Raw genomic sequence first — 24,776 nt, forward strand, 5'->3', positions numbered from 1 at the left:
GTTAATGGACAGAAATTATTTTGCGTCATTTATTATTTTATACGTCGTTAAGGTTATAGGATGTGGTTATAAAAAGGAATGAACCTGCCAATTATTTTTATAGTGTTTGCTTAAGACCTCATAGTCAGCCATATATTAGGGTTGAAACAGCCTATGTGTAAAATCCTTCCAATAAAGCATATCATTAACAGTTAATTAGAGTAAATACAGGTTGTAAAATAATGCAGTGTAAAATAATGAGTAACAAATGAGCATGCTCGTACATCAAAAGTAATAGACACCCATAGTACATGTCTACTGCCTACATAGCCTAAATATTTAAATCGAATACACAGCTTTAATATTTTAAGCGCACTTAAATATAGCATAGTAAGACACTATTGGATATGTTGAAAACTTTATTAACAGTTCCGTTATTTTATATTTAGTTTACTTGTCTTTACAAAGACAAGTAAAGACAAAACGTCTTCAGATGGGTCTTTGCTCTATTGTGTTTTGGTTTTATGGTTTTCTAAATCGTTTTAATATCCCTTTAGCGGTGATGCCTCATCTAAAAAATGCAAGTTGTGGAGAGTTCTGACCTATCACAATGCCACAGAATGGGAGGAGATCACCAGTGTTATCAGCGGTTCCTCTATCAGTGGCTTGTGGTGGGGAGGGCAGCAGAGGGAGGGCGGAGAACTCAGTAATCGCCGCGAGCTCAGCTCTGCCCCACCCTTGCTGGGGCTGCATGACAGCCGTAGCTTGGCGACCGCGCTGTTCATGTTTCAACACAAAGGATGTTTTAATCGTGACCCTGAAAACCAGAACAACAACAAAAAACAAACAAAGAAAGATATAATGAACGAAACGCTTATGAAAAAGACATTAAAGGTCGACATTAAATATTTGTGGTTTGCTAAGGTCTAATAAAGTTTCTCTAAAACACTTTATTACACACTGTTTACAACGAAATTGTTAATTCCATAGTGGATAATAAATTTTCTCAGTATTGGATTATCATATCAAAATGTCAGACGTACTGGCGTCCCTAAGCAAAAGGAGCCCGTCCACTTCTGGCCCTGCACCCAGGGGCTGGCAACACTGGCCAAACGTCATCAGTCCGTTGTGGTTCGTTGCCGTCCAGGTCATTCTGGCAAACTAGCAGACCGCCTTTGAGTTCCTCTCATGAGCTTCGCGTTTGCTGAGTGGCCCCGTTTTTTGCTTTTCCTTTTCTGGTGAAGTCATTTGGATGTTTGGCCAAGGACGAAAATGAAGAAGAAGAAGATGCAAAAAACATTGAACCAGATTTATGTTTAGTGCTTTCAGGTGGTTCTAAACTTTATACGCAACGATCAAACTCACATACACTTTATACGTGCGTATATCTTAACTTCTTTACAGCGGCACAGTATCTGATACGGTGTTTGAGTGAGATTGTGCCTATTACATTTGTAAACATATCATATGTAAACTATTTATATGTTATTAGATTTATTAGAATCTATATTTTAAGTTACTATTTGAAGGCTATTTGAATTGCACTTGTGAAAAGGAGCTCAATGGATTTTTCATATGACCAATTAAATTAATTTGGTCACTAGGTGGCAGTGGTAAGCTTTTTATAGTGGTAATGTCAAGCAATATGATTCTGTGTAGTGTACACAAAATAATAATAATAACTCATAGACAGCACTCTGCATCTCAAGACATGTTCTTACTATGAAGGGGATGTATTTCTTAAATATTTACAAATATGCAGGGGCTTAACAAAGATGATTGTTAATTTCTATGACCAGAGTTGTGCATTGAATCAGTTTGTCATTTGGTCTCTTGATTAGATTAAAGTATAAAAAAGGGATAGCTGGAGGTTGGCTCCTGTAATGTCTGTAGGATTATTTCACACCTGTAAAATCCAGGTTTCAAACTGAGAGTAAAATGATTTGCCATTGTCACAGATTACTCTGGACAACTTGGAATATATTGCATAAAATATACAATAGGACTTTTGGATCTGTGTGTTAATTTCAGCCCCATCTCTCCTCAGTTTTTAGCACTGTGTTCAGTCTTCTCATGAACAGCCACAGCTAGCCCTTAACATCACGTCTACCCGTGACTACCGTCGTTTACACACGTGTGTAGGGGACATGTGCGAGACAGCCATCCCCCTGCAGGAAAGAAGTGGGCTAGCAAGGTTGCATACCACACATCTGAGCAGCAAGGGACGGTGACTTCACTATACCCACAACGCACTTGCCATGCATGCAGTAGGCTGACCTGTTATAAGTAGAACAGGAGGAAGAGCCCAGTTGACCTTTTGCCACGTACTCTATGGCAGTTTTTGTGATATTTTGTATAACATGGAATCTTTGTGATGTGTGCTTATTACATGTCAAGAGTTTTTACTTAAGCTGGAAGGTGTAATGATAACTAAAAAGAGTAGGCAATTTTTTACTTTCAAATTAGAAGTGGAGGAGTCGACATTCTGAAATGTTTTAGTAAAAAAAACTATATTTTCTGCCAAAGGTGTGGTTAGTTTGCTTTTTACATCTAAAGCCATCCGCCTACATACATACAAACACACACACTTACACACACACACACACACACACACACACACACACACACACACACACACACAGCATGCAAAGTCCTTTCAATTGAATGTATTCACTGACATTTGTGTCAGCAAGCATAAAGAAAAATCACCCTGGTCCTCTGAGTGAACTGTTTGCACATAATTCCTTTTCAGAGGATTTTGTTTTTTCACCAATAGCATTTTTCCAGAGGAAGTGTTGTATGTGAGCTCCTTAACACTAGACACACACCTGCTGGCAGCTCCTTTCACCTATCAGTTCAATAACACAGCTCAGTCTGTTGTATCTGAGCTCGAAAGCTCGTGTTGAATCTCATGAAGTCCCACACCACAGTTGTCTGCTCCTTGAACTCACTCAACAGCTTGTGAAGACAGTTCCTTTTGTTTAAGTGCCTTTACCAAAACATCAACATTCTGAGCAGTGATCCTGTGGCCATAGCTCAGTGTGGGTAACATCTGAGCAGAGTTACAATCACTAGCAGACCCAACGCTAGAAGCAAACATCCTCTTCTGCTCTCTTGTGTTCTGTTTCCACTGGTGCTGAGGTAAATGGGCCTTTGTTCTACACACATATAATGGCAGTTACACTAGCATCACTCTGTCCCTTGTTATGTGAATGGAAGCCAATTCCAGCTCCTACTGCTTTTAAATGCAGGCCTAGTGCGGTGGCGTTAGGAATCAATGCAAGGAGGTGAATCCAAGCCATTTTCAATGCAGCTTCCTGTTTGTAGTCTGTGCTGAAAAGCTGCAGACTCTGCAGTAAAAGGCCAAGTCCTTCAGCTCTGCATTGTAATGGGGATGCACAAAGGAGAACAAGACTTCTGCATGTCCCGCACGTAGTTAAGCACAGCGCAGGACTGAACGGCAGCCACAAGGAGAGCTGCCTTCACTGAAATCATTTCACAGGGAGCTTTCTGAAACATGAATGAATGAATGAATGTTCGATTTATATAGCGCCTTTCCAGATTCCCAAGGCGCTTTACAATTTACATGAGGGCTTTTCTCCATCAGCACCCTATTGGGCTTTAGTTCAACAGTAGGAAATGATAGATTGGCACAACAAAATGAAATGAAAAGCAACCTGTAGCCTTCTAATATACAGATATCACCATTGGAAGATGTTTATGTTGATGGTTTTTCTGCTTGACTCTTTCTGTTCCTTTACTGATCAAATTATCAAAGTCTGTAAGTATATTCAGTTTGGTTTCCCTTATTATTATAGTTTTTGATGACTGCTAACATGCGTTTGCCCAATCTGTAGTCACATTTTCAAAACTCTAAACACAGTGATCACAACATCAGTCTTCATTGGCTATACTATTAGTTCAATTCATGTTGCTTTTGCACAAAATGCAGTCATTTTACATGTTTATATAATGCTTAAATTTTCTATTCCAATAACAAAATTCTGAATCATTTTTGCCTTATTTACAATTGCTTGCACACAGCATGTCAAAAATGAAAACCTAAGGTTCAAAACCTTAAATACTGTATAAAATGCAAAGTTCTGCATAAACAAAGGCAGCTGAAAAGCTATTACTGTAATACATATTTTTTGCACATATAGATCAATGAAATAAAATGAAGTACAGTAATGTACCGGGTCAGAGAGGAGCAAATATAACAATTTGCCCTGCAATCTCAAGTGCTGGTTTGGTCCTTCACAAATGCCAGATTGGTCCCTATAAGAGTGACCTACTTCTTTCATTTTTGAATGAACTCTACCAACAACTGAAGAATGATTGGATACTGAACCAGGTTTGCTGTGTTTTAACAAAGTTGGTGTATAAAGAGAAAACTTTGTTTGCGTTGTGAAATGCAGAGTTGTTATTTAGTTAAGAAAATGCGCTTTTGAACACGATATTAACTATTTGGCTATTTGTGTGAGGTTGTGACGGGGGGTGTGAGCAACTGAAAAGGAAGCGATCACGCCAAGTCTCAGGGAAAAAGGATGGTTTAATAGAAAGTGTGCAAACCAAAACCCATGCAAAAGATCCAAATTAAGGATATAATGACCAGCGGTCAACTGGTACAAAGACAAGACATATATAGGCAAACAAACGACCCTCAGGTGAGACGGATCACGGGCTCCGCCCACCTGAGGGACGCACATGTCGTCACACAACAACAACAACAGCAACAGCTGCTGTGGACAGAGACGGCCGGTAGGGGGCCGCCTCACCGTGACAGACCCCCCCCACCAAGCCGCACTCCCCTCCACTGGGTGTGTGGCACACAGCGGCTGCACACAAAACACGAAGGGGCAGGAAGGCAGAGACAGGCAGGAACACACCTCCTGCCCTCCGGGAGCTGGAACATAAAACACACAACATTAAACAGCTCACCTCCCTGGGCGGGACCCTGGATCGACCGGGCCGTTAACAACACAAAACCACGCCCCAGTCGGTCACAGGGCCCTCACGCCCTAACCGGCCTTCAGCCTATGAGCCCCACAGGTGTGAGGACGAGGGGCTACGGCTCCTCTCTCGTCCCTCGTGTATGTGTGTATGTGCAGGCTACCTCTCTAAGGCGTGGCTACTTCACCTCCTGGACCTACCTCCTCCCAGAGCTGACCCCTGCCTTCTGCTAGGGGTCACCCCAGACTCCTGGGGAGCCAACCCCTCCCGGGGCCTCTCATCGCAAGGTGGACTCCTCCATCCAACCCAGGAGCGCCAGAGACCGAGGCCCAGAGCACCCCCAACGCGGGCTAGGGAGCAGCCCCAAGGGCCTCCTGGTCACCCCGGGCAGGAGGGAGGATCTTCTTCCTCAGCAGGAGCTTTTCAGACCGGAGCCCCATGGTCCCCAAACATCCGGGAGCCCCAGCCCTCTAGGGAGGGGCTCTTCATGACCGGGCTCCGGTCACCCCACAACACAAGGGGGCTCCTGCCAGGTGGAGATCCCCACAAGGTCCAGGAACACCGCCAAGGAGAAGCACCTGCACAGAGAACAGCACACACACACACACACAACCGCGCCATACCCTATTCAGGGCCTCCCTCGGGAGCGACGCCCTCCGTGCCACACCCCATGGCACGGGACCACAGCCGGTCCCCCCCCAAACACACATTCAAGGGGAGGAGCATGCGTGGAATTACACGCAAACAGTTGACAACACGCTAGGACACAACAAACGCAAAGACTAGACAAACAAAACTGTGTACAAACAACGAACGGAACGGGACCCATACGTGCACGCTCGGTAGACAGTGACGCGCCGCTCAGGTTCGCAGTCGCTCCCCCACATTAAACACAAGACGACGGGGGAGCGAGGCAACGGTGATGAGCGGTACCCGCGTCACACATGAAACATTTAACACAAACACAAACGAGCGACGCACACTGACCAACATTACCATTCATACGTACACATTAACACCACACAAGACGAAGAGCATACCCAGGGAGACTGCCCTGGTCCTCGCCGTGCCACACACACAACACGAGCACAGCGGAGCTCTTCCAACAAACAAACGACAAACACGAATAGTTTTTCCCAGGGCACACAGCCCTGGTCCTCGCCGTGCCACAAACACAACACAAAAGCACGGCGGAACTCTTCACAAAACACCACGCAGACAAACACTTACCACGAGACATGACCACGAACGAAGGAGAAAGAAAAAGAGACTCGGCGGCTTCCGAAGGGTGGCTGGTCATTCTGTGACGGGCGGTGTGAGCAACTGAAAAGGAAGCGATCATGCCAAGTCTCAGGGGAAAAGGATGGTTTAATAGAAAGTGTGCAAACCAAAACCCGTGCAAAAGATCCAAATTAAGGATATAATGACCAGCGGTCAACTGGTACAAAGACAAGACACATATAGGCAAACAAACGACCCTCAGATGAGACGGATCACGGGCTCCGCCCACCTGAGGGACGCACATGACGTCACACAACAACAATAACAACAGCCGCTGTGGACAGAGGCGGCCGGTAGGGGGCCGCCTCACCGTGATAGAGGTAAATGTGTTGCTGTGTTTAGAGTTTTGACAAGTACATGTATCACAAGTATTGGGAAACGCATGTTCGCAGTCGTCAAAAACTGTAAAAAAAAAAAAGTCTAATTAGCATATGATGCACTGTTGAATTTTGCCTGATTAATCAGATTACATAAATGAATTAATTTCATTTATTAATGAAAGCGCCTTTCAACATTTTACATTTACATTTTACATTTACATTTTACATTTACGGCATTTAGCAGACGCTCTTATCCAGAGCGACATACAAAGTGCTTTGCTTTCAACATACCCAAGGTTGCTTTACAATTGACACAGTTACAACCTTTAACATCCAATCCCACACAAGCAAGAAGAGGCAGCCAATTATATATAATTCTATATATATTCCATGTCGTCACTTTCCAACATGTTGATGGATAATCTGAGCAATAAATACTGCAGAGCAGCAGGACTCCCATGTCTGCAGATGTATGGCCTCCTCTGCTGTGTGGATAACAACAGCAGCATTGTGAACCTTGGGGACTCTTCTGCTGCTCTTCCTCCCGTGCTCACACGCTGTCTGTCAGCAAAGCTCCAGCTCTGTGTTTGGAATTTTCCCTTCGAGCTTCATATGTGATTCAGCCCAGCCAGCGGGTGCTGAAAAGTGCTTCGTTCGCTTTGGGAAGCTGCGATTGTTGGACAATGTGACCTGTGCTCTCGAGGGCCTGGAGTGCCTTCCCTCTGATGCGGCACGCTCAGGTCATCAAGAGGAGCAGGCCACAGCAGAGCTGCCGGAGGGGGGCGGTCCAGGGGGAGGGGAGGGGGCGGAGAGGGGGGGAGGGGAGGGGGGTGGCCGGTGCGCTCCTCTGAAGCCGTGCCAGCACTGCTTCCTGCGTGGGGCTTCTGCTGGAGACCACTGGGTTTTGGAGAGGTCTCGAAAAAGACACAGAGCGAAAAGCTGCAGTCAGGAGTCAACCCGGCAGGAAGATACCAGACAGGCAGTGAGTGAGAAAGAAAGAGAGAGAGAGAGAGAGAGAGAGAGAGAGAGAGAGAGAGAGAGAAAGAGAGAGAGAGAGAGAGAGAGAGAGAGAGAGAGGCTGCCATTGAGAGACAGTGTCCGGGGGCATCTGGGGGACACTAACTAAACCAGCTGCTGCTCCACACTCACCTCCAGCCCTCCCTGCAGTCCAGCCTTGTTTATCTGCACAGAGCATTGAGCTATCTGCAGGTTTATGGAAAAATGTGCACTTCTTATACAGTGCTTCCTGAGCAGAAAGTTTACGTTCCGGTAACTGTCTGCCTCGATCCGGTAACATTTTATGTTGTCCGCTGTTTGCGTTCCGGCATCGTTTGATTTACAAATTAAGCACTGCCTATAAGGACTTGTCATTATGGATAGGACATAAAAAGACTTGTCACAATACTTGAAAAGGGACATTTCAATAGACATTGAACACCAGTTTTATTCTGGACAACATGTACTGGATTTTTGTTAAAGGTTTTTGTTGATCATTATTATTGATAAGTAATTTTCAATACACCTTCTCTAATTAGCCAAAGAATAATATGCCAGTTTTCATTCTATACTAAAACGTCCTTCTCACAAATGTATCCTGACAAAGACTTATTGCTTGATCTGATGCCTAATATATCACACTACAGAAGAGGCTGTTTCGCCACCAGTTATATGGGATAGTGGCAGCTTCTCCACCATGACTGACCACAGCTGCCCTGACTCATAAACAAGGAGCGCCGTCCAGCAGGAAGCTTGGAGGAAGCAACACTTCATCTAAGACACAAGAAGCTAATAAAGCACATGGCTCTTCATTTGTTTGGCTAATGCACTGAGATCTCATGCTGGGAACGATCAAGCTTTCCATCTTTCCATTCAGGCCCTCCACAGTGTCTGTATGAATAAGGCAGTTTTAGTTGTTGTGGGCACTACACTTCAGGAAGACGGTGGAGATGAGTCAAACCCTTTGACTCAGCCCTGTAATGCTGCATGTGTCATCACCGACGTGGAATGAGAACCAGGGTGTCCTTGGTGTATTCGGAGTTCTGCAGGCAACTTTGAAGTCAGACGTGGGACGGATGGAAAGCGAAACAGCTGGGGCCTCTCTTACGGGGGCCACATGGGCGTGGCCAAGACGCTAATGAAGATAAAAGGGCCGGTTGTGGAATGTTTGGAGGGGCGAGCTTCGGAGCCGTCCGCACCATTGAAATGCATGCTAGGTGAAATGCTTGCGTATTTAGGACTCTTGCTCACGCTCAGACGCTGCTGACACGTCAGTGAGGAGGACTGCTGCTGGAACTTGTCACAGGGCATAACAGACATGTCAGGTGTGCATCAGATTAAGGGCACAGATGGCCTAAGGAGATCTAATAAGTCCAGCCATTACTGACCATTACAAGTGTCGTGCCACCGCTCATAAAAAAAAAATACTGAGATGAAAAGCAAATGTTTTGGGATACCTTGTAATTCTTTGAGGTATAAGAAAGCAATGCGTTTTCACTCCACATCAGTGCCACATCTTGAAAAAGTTGGTAATAAATCAACATGTGGTTTTGTTCTCGCAAGCGGACCATAGCATACTAATTAATTAATATTATTAAAAGATACATTTGCATTCATAATGATCAAGTTTGATAGAACATTCTCATTTCTGTTTTGCTTGGACCTCTGTGAAGTTCTGGCAACTAACCTAGAGCAATATCTTCGTGGTCTTTTGTGATGAATGACCCACCATACACTGCACCACCATCACTCATTCTGTCTAAAGGTCATGGGGTCAGGGAGGGAGTTCATCCAACATGGTCAGAGGTTATGTCTTCTTTATTTAAGCCTGCACCACTAAGCATCAGCATCTTGTAAAACCAGACTTATTTCTGTGAAAACCATGCAAGGGGCCCAGTCATTTCCTTGAGAGCTCTGTTGCTGTCAGTCCTATGTCAATTATGAGTTATGTTCCATTTACATTTGCATGGCCATGGATTTTTGCAAGTGAAAATATTTTTGTAAGTAAAAATATATGTTCCAGGCAGTTTCATTTCAATAAGTTCCATCAGTGGATTTTATAGTGGAACATGGCTGACCAGCCGAGCATGTCCGTAAAAGCATTTCCCATTAAGCCACACAGAAGACATGGAAGCTGCTTCCGTGTTGCTGTTTAACTCTAAGATTTGGTTCAGTGGCCAATGGGGACGTGCTGGTCCTGTGATGTTTCATTGCAGCATGTCATCAGTGAGGATGGTGCATTGGGGATCCCTTCACTCTGCCGTCCCGACTGTCTTGGGTTTACGGGCCACTGTGGGACCCTGATAAATGTTTCCTCTGCTCACAGCAGGCTAGGGGCTCCTCATCTCCGAACTGCGTTGAAGCTCTGCGAGAAGAGCAAGAGTCTGCCTGAACCAATACTTCACCCTCCCGGGTTCTCTGGAAGGCATGTTCCTTGCAGCAAACATGAGCACATGCTGGAATGAGGGCATTTTTGCCATTAGAAAATGCATATTATTTAAATGTAATTTGCTGGCAACCAAATTGTTATGCAATCCACTAGACGTAGCACACGTGCACGCTCTGCAATCAAAACATGAGTGCTGTCTCATAAGCATGCTCGGATTTGTACAGAAATGTCTTTGTGAGACAGGGACATAACCGACAGGAGGAGGGACCCATATCAACGAGTCTTCTCCCTGTGCCAGTCAGCATTTCGGGAACAGTGCGTTTCAACAGCTCCAGTCTCACTGCCGTTAGGATCTGTCAAGTGGAGGCGAGGGAGACTCACTCTTCTGTTAGGCCTGAAAGATCTGGGGTCTACAGAGAAACTCATCGTGACAAAGCTGGGTATTTTTCCTTCCCTCTCTCTATGACAGGCAAATCTGCTTACTTTTTTAAAGTGTCACAAGCATTTGTAATTTTTGTTTCATTAAAATAGATTCCCATTTATCTCATCTGTGTATTCCATATGGAGCCGTTCCAAGCGACCTGCGTTGCTTAGGCGGTTTTTGGTTAATTAAGGGAAAGTGGACTTTACAGGGTTCCGTCCTGGGTGCCTGGAGCTCCTTCACTGTTACTGATTAGCAGAGTTTAAGGGGTGCTTTAGGTGCACTCACTCCACTGACGGTTAATCGTTTCCTTTTCCTCTTTAATTTAATTTGTCCCCGGGGAACGAGCCAGCCAGCCAGCCCTGACTCCACAACATGTCCCAGTGTCTCCACAGAAGTACAGTTACCACACAGAACCCAGCTAACTCAGAACTATTTAATGACTGGGTTTGTTAATGGGGATACTTTTACGGATTTACTGTATTGTTTGTGTGTGCATCAGATTTAGATTACCAAAAATAGTTATTTCCGAGTTTTTCTTTTTGTCTTGTATCTTTATGATTTTTAAAAATGGAAATACGTCTATAAAACAGAATGTCAGAGATGATTAGAAGGACCTTTGCCTTATCGGGGGTGAAATGTTTGATTGGTTTTGTTCCCTCACCCCTCCAGTTTTCCAGATATTGTTCCCAAGTTCCTCCTCAAATTCAAAAGTATTGTTTGGAGGAGAAGAAAACTTCCTGTTACAAGCAAATTTCAAGTTCCAGAGGCTGATGTCATTAGTCAGAGCAAACACAGTGAGTGAAGATATGTTGTGTAACAGTAATGACTAGGCTAAATAAGGAATGGAGACAATAATTATATATTATTGATTTTTCATATGGATATTGTTCCACAGTATCTATGAGCAGGCCTCTGAATGATATGTAGTGAATTGGAGCAGCTTTATGTTAAGCAACAGGGTGAGGTTAAATCTCAGGTCATGTTGTAATGCGTTCCATCCGTGGAGAGCCACTGTCATCTGTTCACTCTTTCTCTTTCTCTCTGCTTACCCCCATCAGCACATAGCACTAAATCTCTCCCACCTCCCCCATGAATGGACTGATCCATTGTGAGTTTCTTCCTCTTATACCTCCTTTTCCTCTTTTCCCCCTTCCAAACAAGTGTGCCCATATTTAACCTGTGGCATTTCTGATTGGTTCAACTTTGCTGGCTGTATCGGTATCAGTGTGTTAAATCAAAGCTTTCCTCGCGTCACTCTTCATGCACAGCACCGGAGGGGCAAAGGAGCAACTGCAGTCTTCCAGAGAAGCAGGGAGCAGTTCACTGTGGACTTTAGGGCCCAGGGCCTCACTGCTCTGACTGCTAATGGGCCAGTGGAGAATCAACATGAGCACAACTCTTGCTGTGGAAAAAAACCCCAGAAAGAAACACCACCGGCCTGAATTTAACCCAGACATTAATAAGTGGAGCATTCAAATGTATTTGTTCTCTGCCTTTGCAGCAAATTTCCAATTATATTCTTGCTTGAAATGTAAAATGCAATGCAACTTCCCAAACACATTTTCCTCTACATCAGGTCACATTAATAACCTTGTAAAAAAGATGGCCAATTTAAAAACAAAACGTTCGCGAAAGGTCGAGACAGAGATGAAAGCTGGAGGGAAGGCTTGTCCTCATTCCAACACTGGAAATTCCCTTGCGGAAGTTTGTCCGTCCGGCTGCAGGAATGCTTGTGGCTCTCGGATGTGTCCGCGTGCTGAGTCCGTGCTGTACGTCACACAACTGTGTTGTTTTCTGCGGATTTCCCCCTCTCCCCATGTCAGAATATATCAAAATTCCTGGTACTTTGAAAGAACGGCTCATCTCGCAGTACTAGAAAGCTTTGGTTGAAAGCGACAGTTCTTTAGTTTAATGCCTTTTTGAAAAATCAAATACATTTCCTGCTAAAACCTTCATTCCTTCTCAGCGCACCCAATTCTCTCTCCCTCTCTCTCTCTCGTGGCTGTGTGTATACATCTTACAGTAATGTCGCAATGATGGGAAAATTGCCCTTTATTACTGTATATTTACATCGTTGTTTCCTGCAACTCATTGCTTTTGGCTCAAATATTGTTGCGGTTGTCACGGTTAATCCGTGTCGGTTGTGACTGAAACTGTGCTATGAATGCGTGGAGCTGGTCATCTGAACTTGATTATTCTGGAAATCCAGTGATGTGTCTCGGAGAGAAACACCGCACTTAATGCACTAAAAAGGGCCTGCGATGTCCTTTCTGATTACCAGTAAAATCTAGTCCCCGGGAAAGGATCTATTAAACCCGCCCTTAGGGTCTGTCTGTTTAATGAAGTTACTCATCATTCGGCAATGCAAGTTACTCCCTCATTCGTCAATGCTTTCACGTATTTCAGTGGGGTTTGTGAGACAGAAACATGAGCCACAACGTAAGATAATGGATCAACCACACGATGGCACCTAATTCCTTCTGAGCGGATAAAAAATAGTTTAAGCAAGCCATTCTGTCATTGACATATGCTGTATACAGAATATCAAAAACCAAAATGACTGGGTAATCACGCTACGTGTCTTGCAGTTGAGTGATTTATCAAGATGAAGTGTGACGCTCCAGTGCACAAAGGTTTAGATCCAAGACTGAGGTTACGGTTCTCTGCAGTTGGCTGTCTAATTGCGCTTTGAAGAGTTCATGCACCTGGATCCCGTCCTGCTCTCCAGTAGAGCTTCTTGATCCAGAGCAAACACCTATCGCTGGTCTGCGGAACAGGCATGGACTATAATGACCTACGGCTAGTCTAATCTTCATTATCTCAACGCCTTTACGCATGTTTTTCTTCTACCTTTACTGCCACCGTGGCAATGACTTTGACATGCAACGGTTATGGAATAACATTTCAAAAGGGTTATGTGGAAGCAAATTTGGAATTTGGATTCGAATTATATATTTCAGTTATCCAGTAGTGCTTGGTCCCTTTTTGTAGTTCTTTGGCTTCAATTAGATTGATCGTCTATACATTTTGCAGTTCCTTACTTTGAGTAAAAAAGTAGTATGTGGTCGTTTGTTTACGCCCATAAATGTCACGATTGGTTTGAGATTGGCAGTCTCCTCCCACTTCAATTCTGTAGTGTGGGCGTATTTAGAGCGTGAATCCACCGTCTGAATGACGGTACAGTCAGTAGTGTCTCAAACTGGCCGCACACCTCTGGGCTTCTTAACAGGAATGTAGTCCACAGGGCAAAGAAAACCACTGTACTTTTATTTGTCGCGCACGTCCATAATATACGCTAATTTTGTAGATATTGTTTTGCTACAGTGTAACCACACAGGTATTTGTTTTATAGTCAGTGCGTTTCTGTGTGATCTGGATAGGCAGTGACGGTCCTGAGTTAAGACGAAGAGACAGCATCCTTCCCAACAGCGGTTAATGAACGGACTCAGTGGCTGACATTTGAATATTTCTTGTAAGGTACGGCTTTATTTCAGTGTTTTATAGTAACAACCATAATCACAACCATGATTTCTGAGACAGAATTTAAATAAATATGTACTTCTACACATTTATTCCGGTGCACTATTTCGGTACAACATGAAACGATTCTGATGTGATAGTTTATGAATATCCCGATCAGTTTCTAGAGTGGAATTGCAAAAATGTCAGTATGAGATGATGGTGTTACAGCGGGCTGCTTGTCTGTCATCTGGCTGCACGGTTTATCCGCACTGATAGATTAATAACCGGCTCCATGATAGCTAATAACCTTAAATACCTCACAATTGAACATCTGGCACATTTTGTGCGGCTGCATTCTCGTGCAGGGGTAATAAGGTTTATGTATTTGTTTCTATACTCTCGCAAAGTGATTTATACAATTAAACCTGAGCCCACTCGCTAACTGGTTTCAACCGATTAAATATATGTTGCATGTACAATATTTAGCAAATGATCCGTAAATTTACTAGTACTTACACATATGTTACCAATAACTCTAGTTCAGTGTTTTCATGCTGAATGGTCTAACTCCTCTTAAGTCAACTGCACAAACGCACGCACACACACGACCAAGCAACATCACATCTACATATCACTTCCTAATGGCAGACTCTATTGGCTCTGAAATCGATGGAATTGTATAAATCATTTAAACTGATTTCCAGAGACCAATTACACAGAGAAAAGGACAGGTGGAATGTACTTTTTGTGGGGAGTGTGATAGTGTGTGTCAGGGCTTAAGCAAACTCTGGCTTATGTGCAATGAGGAGGTGTATAAGGCATGTAGAAAGCAGACCAGACTCCCTCACACCTCTGTATTGTCCAATCCTGTTGGTAGGACTTCATCTCACCCTGCCTCAGTGTGGAATGCACGATCAAGCATTTGAAATATGGGCACCATGGTTATTTGCTTTCAGAGTTTCAGTCAGATCTCACTCGGATTACTCTCTGATGTCACACTGACTCACGTTCACACTGTAGTTGTTCCCATGATGAATGCAGTCACAGAGGGGCCTGGGAATATTGTTTTGCCTGTTCTCACTACCCACATGCATCACTGAACTATAAAAGCTAGAAATGGGTGGTATCAGTTAGCCACTAGATTTAATGGTGCTGGGATGCATTTTCATGTATTTCACAGATTTTTGGTTTTTGAACCATGAGCTTTATGAGAATACTGTGAATCTCGTTCCTCAAAGGACACCTTTTTTCTACTTGCTTCTCTTTCCCTGCATGCTTTGATGTAGGCCTACATCACCTTCAGAGTTGATCCCATGCACACAGAGATCTTTACGCTGTCTGTTGGGTTTGAAATCACATAACACCATTGGTGTGTGCACGATTGCTGGTGCATCATTTTTACACATACACTTTGATGCTGTCTCGAGCCTCTCCATTTGATAAAACAGTGCGTCCTGCATAAAGTTGTGTTATGAAATTTATGCTCCTGTTGGCTCAGTTGTCTCAAATTTCTGTCTCAACTCTTGTTCCATCTCTCCTATGCTGCTGCTGGGGCCCCTGGCTCCGAATACAACCACAGCATTTCCACTGTACATTCCATTTGTTTTTGTCTTTTGTAGAACAATAGTAGATTAGAGGCCAAACACTCAGGTTTTCCTCATGAGGAACAACCTACTGGAATAGAATAATCTAAGTGCAGATGAGGAGAGACCCCTGGAGAGAGGAGTTTGATCAATTGTCCATGACAAGGCAAGGCAAGTCTGTTTGCATAGCGCATTTTGTACATAAAATGTAATTCAAAGGGCTTTAAATAAACAGGCGAAGCAGAGCAATAAAGTCTAAATAAATCAATAAACATATCCTAAAAATTAATGAGTCAGCATCTTAGGAAGACATTCACTGTGAGTGAGAGATTTAAGTACAAGACAGAGAAATGGGTGTGGCGCATAACCTAAAAGGTGAATTGAAGGCATGGCACAATCAAGCTGTATTTTGTTGTGAAGTCAGTGTTGTTCTGTACGCACTGTGAATAGCTATGCAGGTAATGTGTTGCACACAATGAATCCTTGAACCTTCCCTCAGAGTGAAGAAGAGGATTGTGGGTAAACGTGTTCCTGAGCTTTCTTAAAGCACTGGCACTAGCAGACAGGTACACATTCGTGTAGCTGCTGGTAGTTCTTGTAAAATATGCCAGATGATAAAGAGAAAACAATTAAACACAAGAAGAATTTTCAGATTTTTTTATGCAAGATGCTGGTTTATTTATATAATATCAGGTTGTTCTCTAGCTAATGTAGGTATACTGTAATTGTATGTTTTAGTTTTTTTCTGGCCAGGGCAATTACTTGGATTTGGCAACATTGTAACTGTGTTTTCAGGGCATTGCACACATTTTATAGTGTCTGTTTGTCATCCCAGGATATTGTGTCTCCTTTTAAAGGGCTAGAGAAGTAATATATGGTCTAAAACAGATTACTTTATAAGGCTTAATAAAAAAGTCTCAACTGTTCACAATGACCAAGGCAAAGTCTTTTTACAGGAGAAAAAGCAGAACTGTATCATGGTATTATATTAAAAAAGAGTGGAAAATGAGCAAAATTATTTATTGATATGAAATAAAAGGATGAAATCAGAAGGGCATGGGGAAAACAGCAATTAGCATGGAAATGAAGTAGAAAGATCAGTCTGGTCCCAAATCTGCTTTTCAAAGATTTACAATGTTACATTTTTTTTCTTTAAGTCTCCCTTTGTCTCTCTGTTTCTCACACTCACACACACACACATGTTCGCTATACATCAAATTTTGGCATGGATGTGGTGGGTGGGATTTTGAGCAGTAAAAGTCAAGTCTTTACATGCTTATAACAGTGTGGTAAATCAACTGGTGTATTATTTCAGAAGCTTCTTCCGAGCTGAGATTTCCTATCCGATTGTCCTTTGTAAGAAGACAGGTATTGGATTACACATACAGGCACAGTCTACCATGTGTATGGACTGTGTTTTTGTGTTTTCAACATGACCTTGCTCACTTTGCCTCACTTATCCCTGACTTTTCCTTGAGAGTCATTCCACTACTGTATTAACCTAAGCTGCTAGATGAGCCTTAAGAGGACAGAGAGAATTAGTGAACACAAATGTCCACTTCAGCAGAACTTGCCCAGAAAGCATTGTGACTGTTTCTATTTTAACAGGGAAAACAGTGATGGACAAATCCATTCATAACAAAAACTGTATAGGCCTATATCCTGGCCTATACAGCTGGCGGTATAAACTGAGACCAAAACTTTTTACAATACTTTAAAAAGTTGTTATATATATGTTTTATATTATATATGTTGGCTATTTGAAATTGGCTTTATGTAGAAATCTATTCCATCTGTTAAGTTACATTGCATTTGATGCTTGTTATGTTAGCTTGTTGGCTAAATGGTTAGTGTGTTTAGCAGGACTATTGTTATATTTTGCCCACGTGTACAACATTTGTGTAGTCTGGCAAAGTCTTACCATTACTAAGATAAAAACCAGTTAAAGTTAATGGACATTACATTTAAGTTCAAATTGAGGTGCGCGAGTGCGCATGCAGCCCATTACAGTTGCTTGTCTGTTTTCTTCCGCTCTTACTTATTTTTCTTTATTTATTCTTTATTTAAACTTTGTATGCTTAGTTTAATTTCTTTCTTCTGCAATTTCCCCTCGGGGATCAATAAAGTATTCTGATTCTTATTCTGATTTACATAGCTAGCTGGCTGGTGCAGTACGGGTAACATAGCAAAGGTACACTAAAAAAATCCATTCAATTGGACGTATTTTCTGTGTCAACCCACATACATTAATTGGCCACTTGTGTGACGTATGTGACACGCACTTCCAAATGATCAGGAAAAGTGGGCGAGGGCATGTTAAAACCAGTTTTGAAATGAGGCCATGAAGTCACGTTCCCTTTCACACATACACACCTACATGTGAGAAACCACATTGGTGGCATCCTGTTTCAGGTGGAGGAATAACATAATTGTAAGCTTATGGTACTTTTGCCTTTGGCACAGAGAAAGAAAATAATAAGATTGAAGCTGATGTTTGATGAGCAAGACTTTCGATAATCCTGTGCCTACAACGTTGCAGATTCATGGTGGGTACTACTGGACCAGACATTAGCTTGAATACACTTTTAAACACGTTCGTGTGCATTTCTTGATTCAGGGGAACGTGTAATGCAACGTGTATAACAGGCTGGTCCAAAGCCTGTGCTATCCTGCTCTAGATGTGGATTCCACGGAGTCTCCTATTGTGCGTTGCGTATTGCCTAATAACGTAACGTGGTTGTTTTTATTGAGCATACATTTTTTATGACATGAAACGTAAACAAGGCAATGTGTAATTCATCTCTTTCCGCCTTCCATAAATAATGCTTAATTGCTATAGGCCTATTTAATAAGCGTCCAGCCTGAATTACTGCTAGAAAGTTCTTTTAGTGTGGAAACTAACTAAACTGAGCTGCTGAGAAATGGAAGAATAGCTAGATTTATAGACCTTCGATCCAGATCCCTCTGCGGCGATGCCATCCTAGCCTGGTTAATTAATTCCCTACTCACTGGTGATCTCTTGAAACATGATGCTACTTTATCTGGAATAAAAATCACGTGCGTAAGCTCCATGGCTCTGGCGGTGGTGACCCTGGCCGGCTCGATGTGGCGCAGCCTTTATGGGACATCGAGGTGGGAGCTGAATCAGCAACCAGCCTCCCAGAGCGACTTGGCCATAATGTCGGGTTGGCTGATGGTTCTTGTAAAAGCAGAGTGCCGTAAAAAGACCGCTTCACTGCTTTAAACCTAGCCTCTGCGAATAATTCCTGCAAATTATTTGAGGGACACTGCGATTTGTGATTTCAAAGAGTAGCACAATAAAAAAGGCTGATACAACAAGGTGATACGTTGATATTAGATATAGCAAGGATATTCTATTTCAATATACAGCCTTTCAATTACTTAACAATAAGGAACAAAGGGTAAAGGGTAGCTTTTTATTTACACGTGATGTACTTATATTCCGAAGTCCTAATCATCACGTTCTAATGAAATCCTATTCAGTGACCGTTTTCCTCTCTCGCCTGTGCTGCATCTGTGCACAATTAGCGTTTAATTTTATACAGTGCAAGCCAGCCAGAGGAAGTACTCATGTTGACTTCACTGCTTGAGGATGATGCGTAATGAGCTCCATTGTGGAGACTGCCACCTCTCTGACAATGCCATGAACTGCCCGATCCCGAACGGTTACACATCCACATCCTTGGCCCTTTTGCTCTTCCAGAGATGAGGAATTTAAAGAGAGAGGAACCTGCCTCTCTCTGCCATGTGCACTGTGACAGAGAGCTATTTCTATCCACGCTAATCATCTATAGGCCTACCCATCTGAGCCTGGGCTAATGCCTCTCTGCTGCTAGCGTTCACATGCTGACGGAAGCAGAGATTCGCAGTGAAAAAGCAGAGCGCTATGGCAGCAACCGGGTAATTCGATACTATGGACTTCCTGTAACGGATTAGCTGACCTGTGAAATATGTTGACACGGACAACATTCAATCAGCGGTATCACACTGTACATGACGGGGTGTAGTCTAAGCTGCGATGTAACTGGTGTCAGAAAGGTGTGAGATTGAGGGCTGCATAGCAGACAATTGCAGGAAGACATTGTTTGTTGTTTCAGTTTGGCGGTTTTCCAGTGTGCAATATGGTTCAGCATAGCTTTACAGGATGTGGATAGTCTTCCACATTACTGTATGGTTCTCTAGATGTGGTTAAATTCTGGAAGTTGTTCGATGCTACCATACCTTTATGATCCAGGTGTAGGATCAGTCTGACACTAGAATAGCCTTGAGTCCAGTACTCTCTATTTGTGTGTCAAAAGCCAGAGTCTTATCTAACCTTGAGTGGTATTGTAAAAGTGAGTCTAATCTATAGCATGATAGCAATGGCTCACAGAATAAATTTAATGAGATATAGTAATGCCTTGCTGTCTGCAATGCAATTTGCTAAGGGAAGAGCTGGCCGGCTTCCTCTCGCCTGATTTTTTCTTTCATTTAGGGTCTGCACCCGTGTTGTGTTGTGGCTTTAAGTGTGAATAGCACACATCCACCAGGTCCATCTACTCCTGTCTTTTCACTGGCAGGGAAAAGTATTCTCCTCATTTAGCTTCCTGGCAACAAAGGTGGTTTCTTTTACTGGAAAGTCTGTGTGTTAAATTAGGAGTTTTCGAGCAGTAATCACTTTTTGTGTTTTATGGCATTTCATTTCATCTTGATGCATGATAGAGTCATGGATGTGCAGAGCTAGTGTTTGCCTTGGACAGATGGAACAGAGTAGCTGATCCAGTGCTGTTAAATGACATTCTCTATGTGAAGCAGTGCTGGGTGTGAGTAGTCTGCAGTCTCTTTTGCCCACCCAGAGGAACCACTTTAACCTGAACTGCTTCAGCTATCACACTGAACAGTATTTAAATGTAGATCACATGTTGTTCAAGCATGCGACACACATGCTCCTCTGAGCTCCCACTGACTGGGAAGTGGCTGTTTTCGCTTGAGACAATGAGCTAGTTGTCGACGAGCCAGGAGCCTAATCTTCAGGGTCACAGCAAGACCTCTTGCAACCTCGGTGTCTTGTGACCTCTGTATCTTGCAGCCTCGGTGTCTCATAGCCTCAGTGTCTCACAGCCTCGGTGTCTCTTAGCCTCAGTGTCTCACAGCCTCGGTGTCTCATAGCCTCAGTCTCATGGCCTCAGTCTCACAGCCTCAGTCTTACGGTCTCAGTCTCACAGCCTTGGTCGCACAGTAATAGTCTCACAGCTTCAGTCTCACAGTCTAAGTCTCACAGCATGGCTTTGCCGTAGCCCTCTTCCCCCATCCATCCCATGTGCACACTTAGCTTAGGGTGGCATTTGAAACGGGTCAGGCTGGTCCTGTGATCACTCAAGAGGTGGCTGTTCTGAACAGCTTTCACTATGAGGGGCGCATGCATGGTTTTCCATGGCGCGTGGTGAGCGCTCGGTCAGGCCCTATGCCCAGATTAACAGCCGGGCCTGATGAAAATCTACTTCAGCGCACCCACCCAGCTGGGTTCAGAAGGCACACACGAATTTGCCGTCAGCCTCCAAGTGGCTTGTAGTGCGGCCAAACGTATCATTGGAGTTTTCGGGTGCTGGAGGACAGACTCGCGTTCCTCATCTTCTGTAGCTTCTGTCCCTGCGTCTGTTGCTTGTTAGAGGCTGTCTGAAATCCTGAAATCAAATACTTCAGCTGCTTTTGACAGAAGGGCTTCATAGGCAGCCTTAATAATACTGAACAGACACATCACCATGTCAGCAAGGGAAAATTTATTAATATGATAAGTCTTACATAAAATAGACAAACCTTCAAAGCCAGTGTCAAAAATAATATGGGAGTATGAGTCCAAATCTGTTCAACATAACCCTGAAATAGTTGACTAATTTATTTAAAATAAAAAGGGAATCACAATTTATCCCAAGATGATGATAGTCCATAACTAATGTTAATCTAACGGCATGTGTTTGTTTGAATCATATATTTTGGTTTTATTATACCCAGAATGGTATAAGCTCAATGTTTTGTTGATTATTTAGGGGTTCTAGGACCTAGTCTGGAAAAATCTGATCTATTGTTATCCAAATTCATGCTTGGTATAAAATAAAAAAATATTGTACCACATGGGGCAGATGTGGCCATGTACCTTTTGATTACTGGCATCACCTCCAAACCTTTCAACACATTTCCTACCTTGAAGTGGCTGTAGAGTTACTTTTGACATCAGATGGGTGGAGTCTTCCCTCCTTTTTGAGAGGAACAATTGGTTTCTCTAGTAGCTCGTGGAATTAATTTGACTCCACTGTGTCTCTGTGTGAGTGGGCGTATGTTTCTAGAACAGACCTTGTGTGTGTGGGCTAATTTGTGTGTAAGCGCTAGACAGTCAGCATACCATGAGACAGTCATGTGATATTGTCCATCCTGGAAAGAATGATGAGAAAAGCCTTGAAGCTTGAACAGATCAATTTTGTGGGCTTCATGGGAGAACAGAATTATGGGAACCATACTGGTGTCTTTTGGAAGTCAAAAATCTAATTCATATCTCTTTTAGAGAAATGAACATATATACACAGCATACCGCAATGAGTGTCTTGGTCCAGGCTGATTCTGAGGAAGTCTCTAAAAGGTGAGAGCTTCCAAAGTGTGACTAAAGCCCATTCGCTGTGAGGAGGAACACTGGGAGAGGTCCACACTACTCACAGGAAGGAAGTGTTTGCCAAATGAGCTCATCCATCACTGTCCAAGAACACATGGATGTCTGACCCCCCCACCCCGTTCAAATAGTCAGACCCAAAGGCTCTCGCCACAACATCTGGCCTTAGTGAAAACACTGGTGATGTTTGCATTTCAGCACAGTGCAGGCCTCTTTCATTAGGATGTTGGGTCACATATTGTGACAGCAAGCAAGCCGGCATTCAGGGTAATGAGGGATTATTAAGGAGCATGCACTAGAGAACTCTTATAACTCTGCCCATCCAGATGCTTTAAAGGTCGCTGAAGTCCCTGATGTAATTAGCCTTTGATGTTATGTATGTTTCTTTCCACTCCACTGACCTACATCCACAGGCAGCCTGCTGTATAGATTGGAGGAATAGAGCTAAAACCAGAGAGCAGATGGGGAAGGCCAATGGTGTTGGGTTAATTGCAAAAGGAAGTATTATTTTTCCTTTGAATATGTCAATATCATGGCTGTTGGAATTCCTAGTAGTCATAGGCATGGTTTTGGGGGGCGGGGTTCATTTAGGACAAGCCCCATCTGAAATATGTGTGCTAACACTACACAAAATGTATTGGGTTGTGTGGTGTGAGTGGTGTCCCCCAAAGTCCAACAAAGTTGAAATGAAACCTACACCACTGCTGATAATTGATAAATATAATGACTGTTATGAATAAGATGAATATGAATCTGACACCTCTAGCAGCATTCCTTATTAAAATATTTCAGTGAACATGCTTTAATAACAGTCCACAGGAAATGGCAACTTAAGCATTATATGTTTGCTACAGATTTTTTAGTAAATCTGTAATTGTTTCATGCATATTGCAAAGTGCTAATATTTTCAATTTGAAAAGATTTATTTTATATATACGTATATGGACAAGGAAAAGCATTCATATCAAAACATAGATATCAAAGTTTTTTAAAAGCAAGACTATGGCAAATATTCATATTAAATCTGCAGTGCTGGGCCTACTTCTGAAGCAGATTTAGAGTCATACACACATTGTAAACACATGTGCAGAGTTAAGGTATAGAGTAGTAATGGAAACCTAGAGCTTAAATACATGAATGCATGACCTTTTATTTGTTGTTTGTCTTCTTTTGTTTTTAGAAACACTATGAGGAAAAAAACCTGCATATTTTATAAATGCATCATTCACAGTATGTCCAAACATGTAGAATGTTGACCACCCGGTAGCCAGTGTGTGGTGGAGTGGGGATGTACTTCCGTCCTTTTTATCGCATGATGTGTCATGGCCACAGACCTTCTACTTTGTTAAACCTTTTTTTTTGTCTGTTTTCTGCCCAAATACCAGCTGCAAGTTTCTGGAATCGGTGGAATTTCAGTAATTGTTCCCATGGTCTGAAATTATGGTTGGATGCTGATGGTAGAGCGAAGGTTTAGTCATTTCTGGTCAGAAGCAAAGAGTATGCAGCCCATTTCTGTGTCAGAGTGCATTTTTTTTTGTGTGCGGACATGGAGACTCTGGACAGTGGACATTAATCACATGCCTTGCTGCGCAATCTACGCTGCATGGGCGTGGAAATCTGGGGATGACTCGCCGAGATGAGACTGACCAGGGAAATATGTACAAATAACAGCAGAGGATTGATCATTTGCTTTGAGTTGTTTATAGTCCTAATAAAGAAAAAACATGGTCTGGACCTGAGATTCTTAAACCACCAATTTTAATGCATTTGTTTGTGAGGAAAATATGGTTTGCAGTAGTATGTGGTGGGATTGTTGCTGAGGAATGCTATTTTAAGAACTTTGTATTTACCTTCTAAAAAAAGTACATTGGTTTCTTATTGCTCTGAAAACACGCCTTTGCATCACACCAGAGCTGGTAAGAGGACATTTATGCTCCCCCGTTGGTTTGTCTGGTGCCATGTTCCATTATCCAGAAGACTGGAAATAGCTGACTGCATCCAGGAAGGCTGCCTGGTGAAGCCGTCGGTGTTGAATAGCATGTAGATTGTTGCCCTTGGCTCTGGTGCATGGGCCTTGGGTTCTTGGAAGAAGTGATTTCAAAGCAAGACAATGGCTCCAGTAATGACGGTCCAGACTGGGCCATTTTCACCTCTGCTCTCTAAGCCAGGCCGTCTGAATTTCAAAATGAGCCTTTGATTTGGACAGTGCCCATCTGTCTGATTAGGACAAAAAAGTCTCCTCTATAGAATTCTTGATGCATTCCCCTTTGAAACAAAAGGATTTGACCCCATGTGTACAGCATGGGTAGGGGGGAGAGGGTGAAGGTCTGGTGCTTTGTGTGAGACACTTCAGTAAATAACTGGGCCTGTTGGCAGAAAACCCCACTCTCATCTGTCCATTCAACATGCTTCATATCAGGGAGCACACCCTGAGTGCATCTCTTAACTTTTGGACTAAGGGATTTTTGGCCTATTGAGGATCACAAGAGAGAATGACTGGCTAAAAAGTGTCTGGTATACAAAGAAATGCTCAATTTTTTGTTATATATGTTTCCTGTAACGTATGATGGCACACAAATAACAGTAATACTTCTGAAATTTAGGAGATGACAGAACAGACAGGGAAATAGGTTTACATGTTGCAGAGTTCTCTGGAGCAGGGCCGTGCAGAGACCTTTGGAGGGGCAGGTGCTCAAAGTGAAAAGGGGGCACATGGAGCACAAATTTG

At 43.0% G+C, this 24,776-nt stretch overlaps 1 protein-coding gene and 1 long non-coding RNA gene across 5 annotated transcripts in view; one reads left to right on the forward strand and one right to left on the reverse strand.

The window, feature by feature from the left end:
• Window positions 1–582: 582 nt before the first annotated feature.
• On the reverse strand, window positions 583–6,384 carry LOC143510696 (uncharacterized). Its single transcript, XR_013130073.1, has 3 exons — window positions 6,163–6,384; window positions 1,023–1,214; window positions 583–796 (listed from the first exon to the last, which is right to left on the reverse strand). It is a non-coding gene; the product is annotated as an uncharacterized LOC143510696 (long non-coding RNA).
• A 7,111-nt stretch (window positions 6,385–13,495) lies between these two features.
• The window catches only part of rhbdf1b (rhomboid 5 homolog 1b (Drosophila)), a 38,136-nt gene continuing 26,855 nt past the window's right edge, over window positions 13,496–24,776 (forward strand). Inside the window, exons 1-2 of one of the 4 annotated variants that reach the window (XM_077000317.1) lie at window positions 13,496–13,602; window positions 13,723–13,819. The gene's annotated coding sequence lies outside the window, so the exon portion shown is untranslated. Of the gene's footprint in view, window positions 13,820–24,776 lie in introns of all 4 variants that reach the window. The other 3 variants (XM_077000318.1, XM_077000315.1, XM_077000316.1) reach the window with 3 other exon arrangements.

The sequence above is a fragment of the Brachyhypopomus gauderio genome, chromosome 3, assembly GCF_052324685.1.
Source record: "Brachyhypopomus gauderio isolate BG-103 chromosome 3, BGAUD_0.2, whole genome shotgun sequence".
Classification (NCBI taxonomy): domain Eukaryota; kingdom Metazoa; phylum Chordata; class Actinopteri; order Gymnotiformes; family Hypopomidae; genus Brachyhypopomus; species Brachyhypopomus gauderio.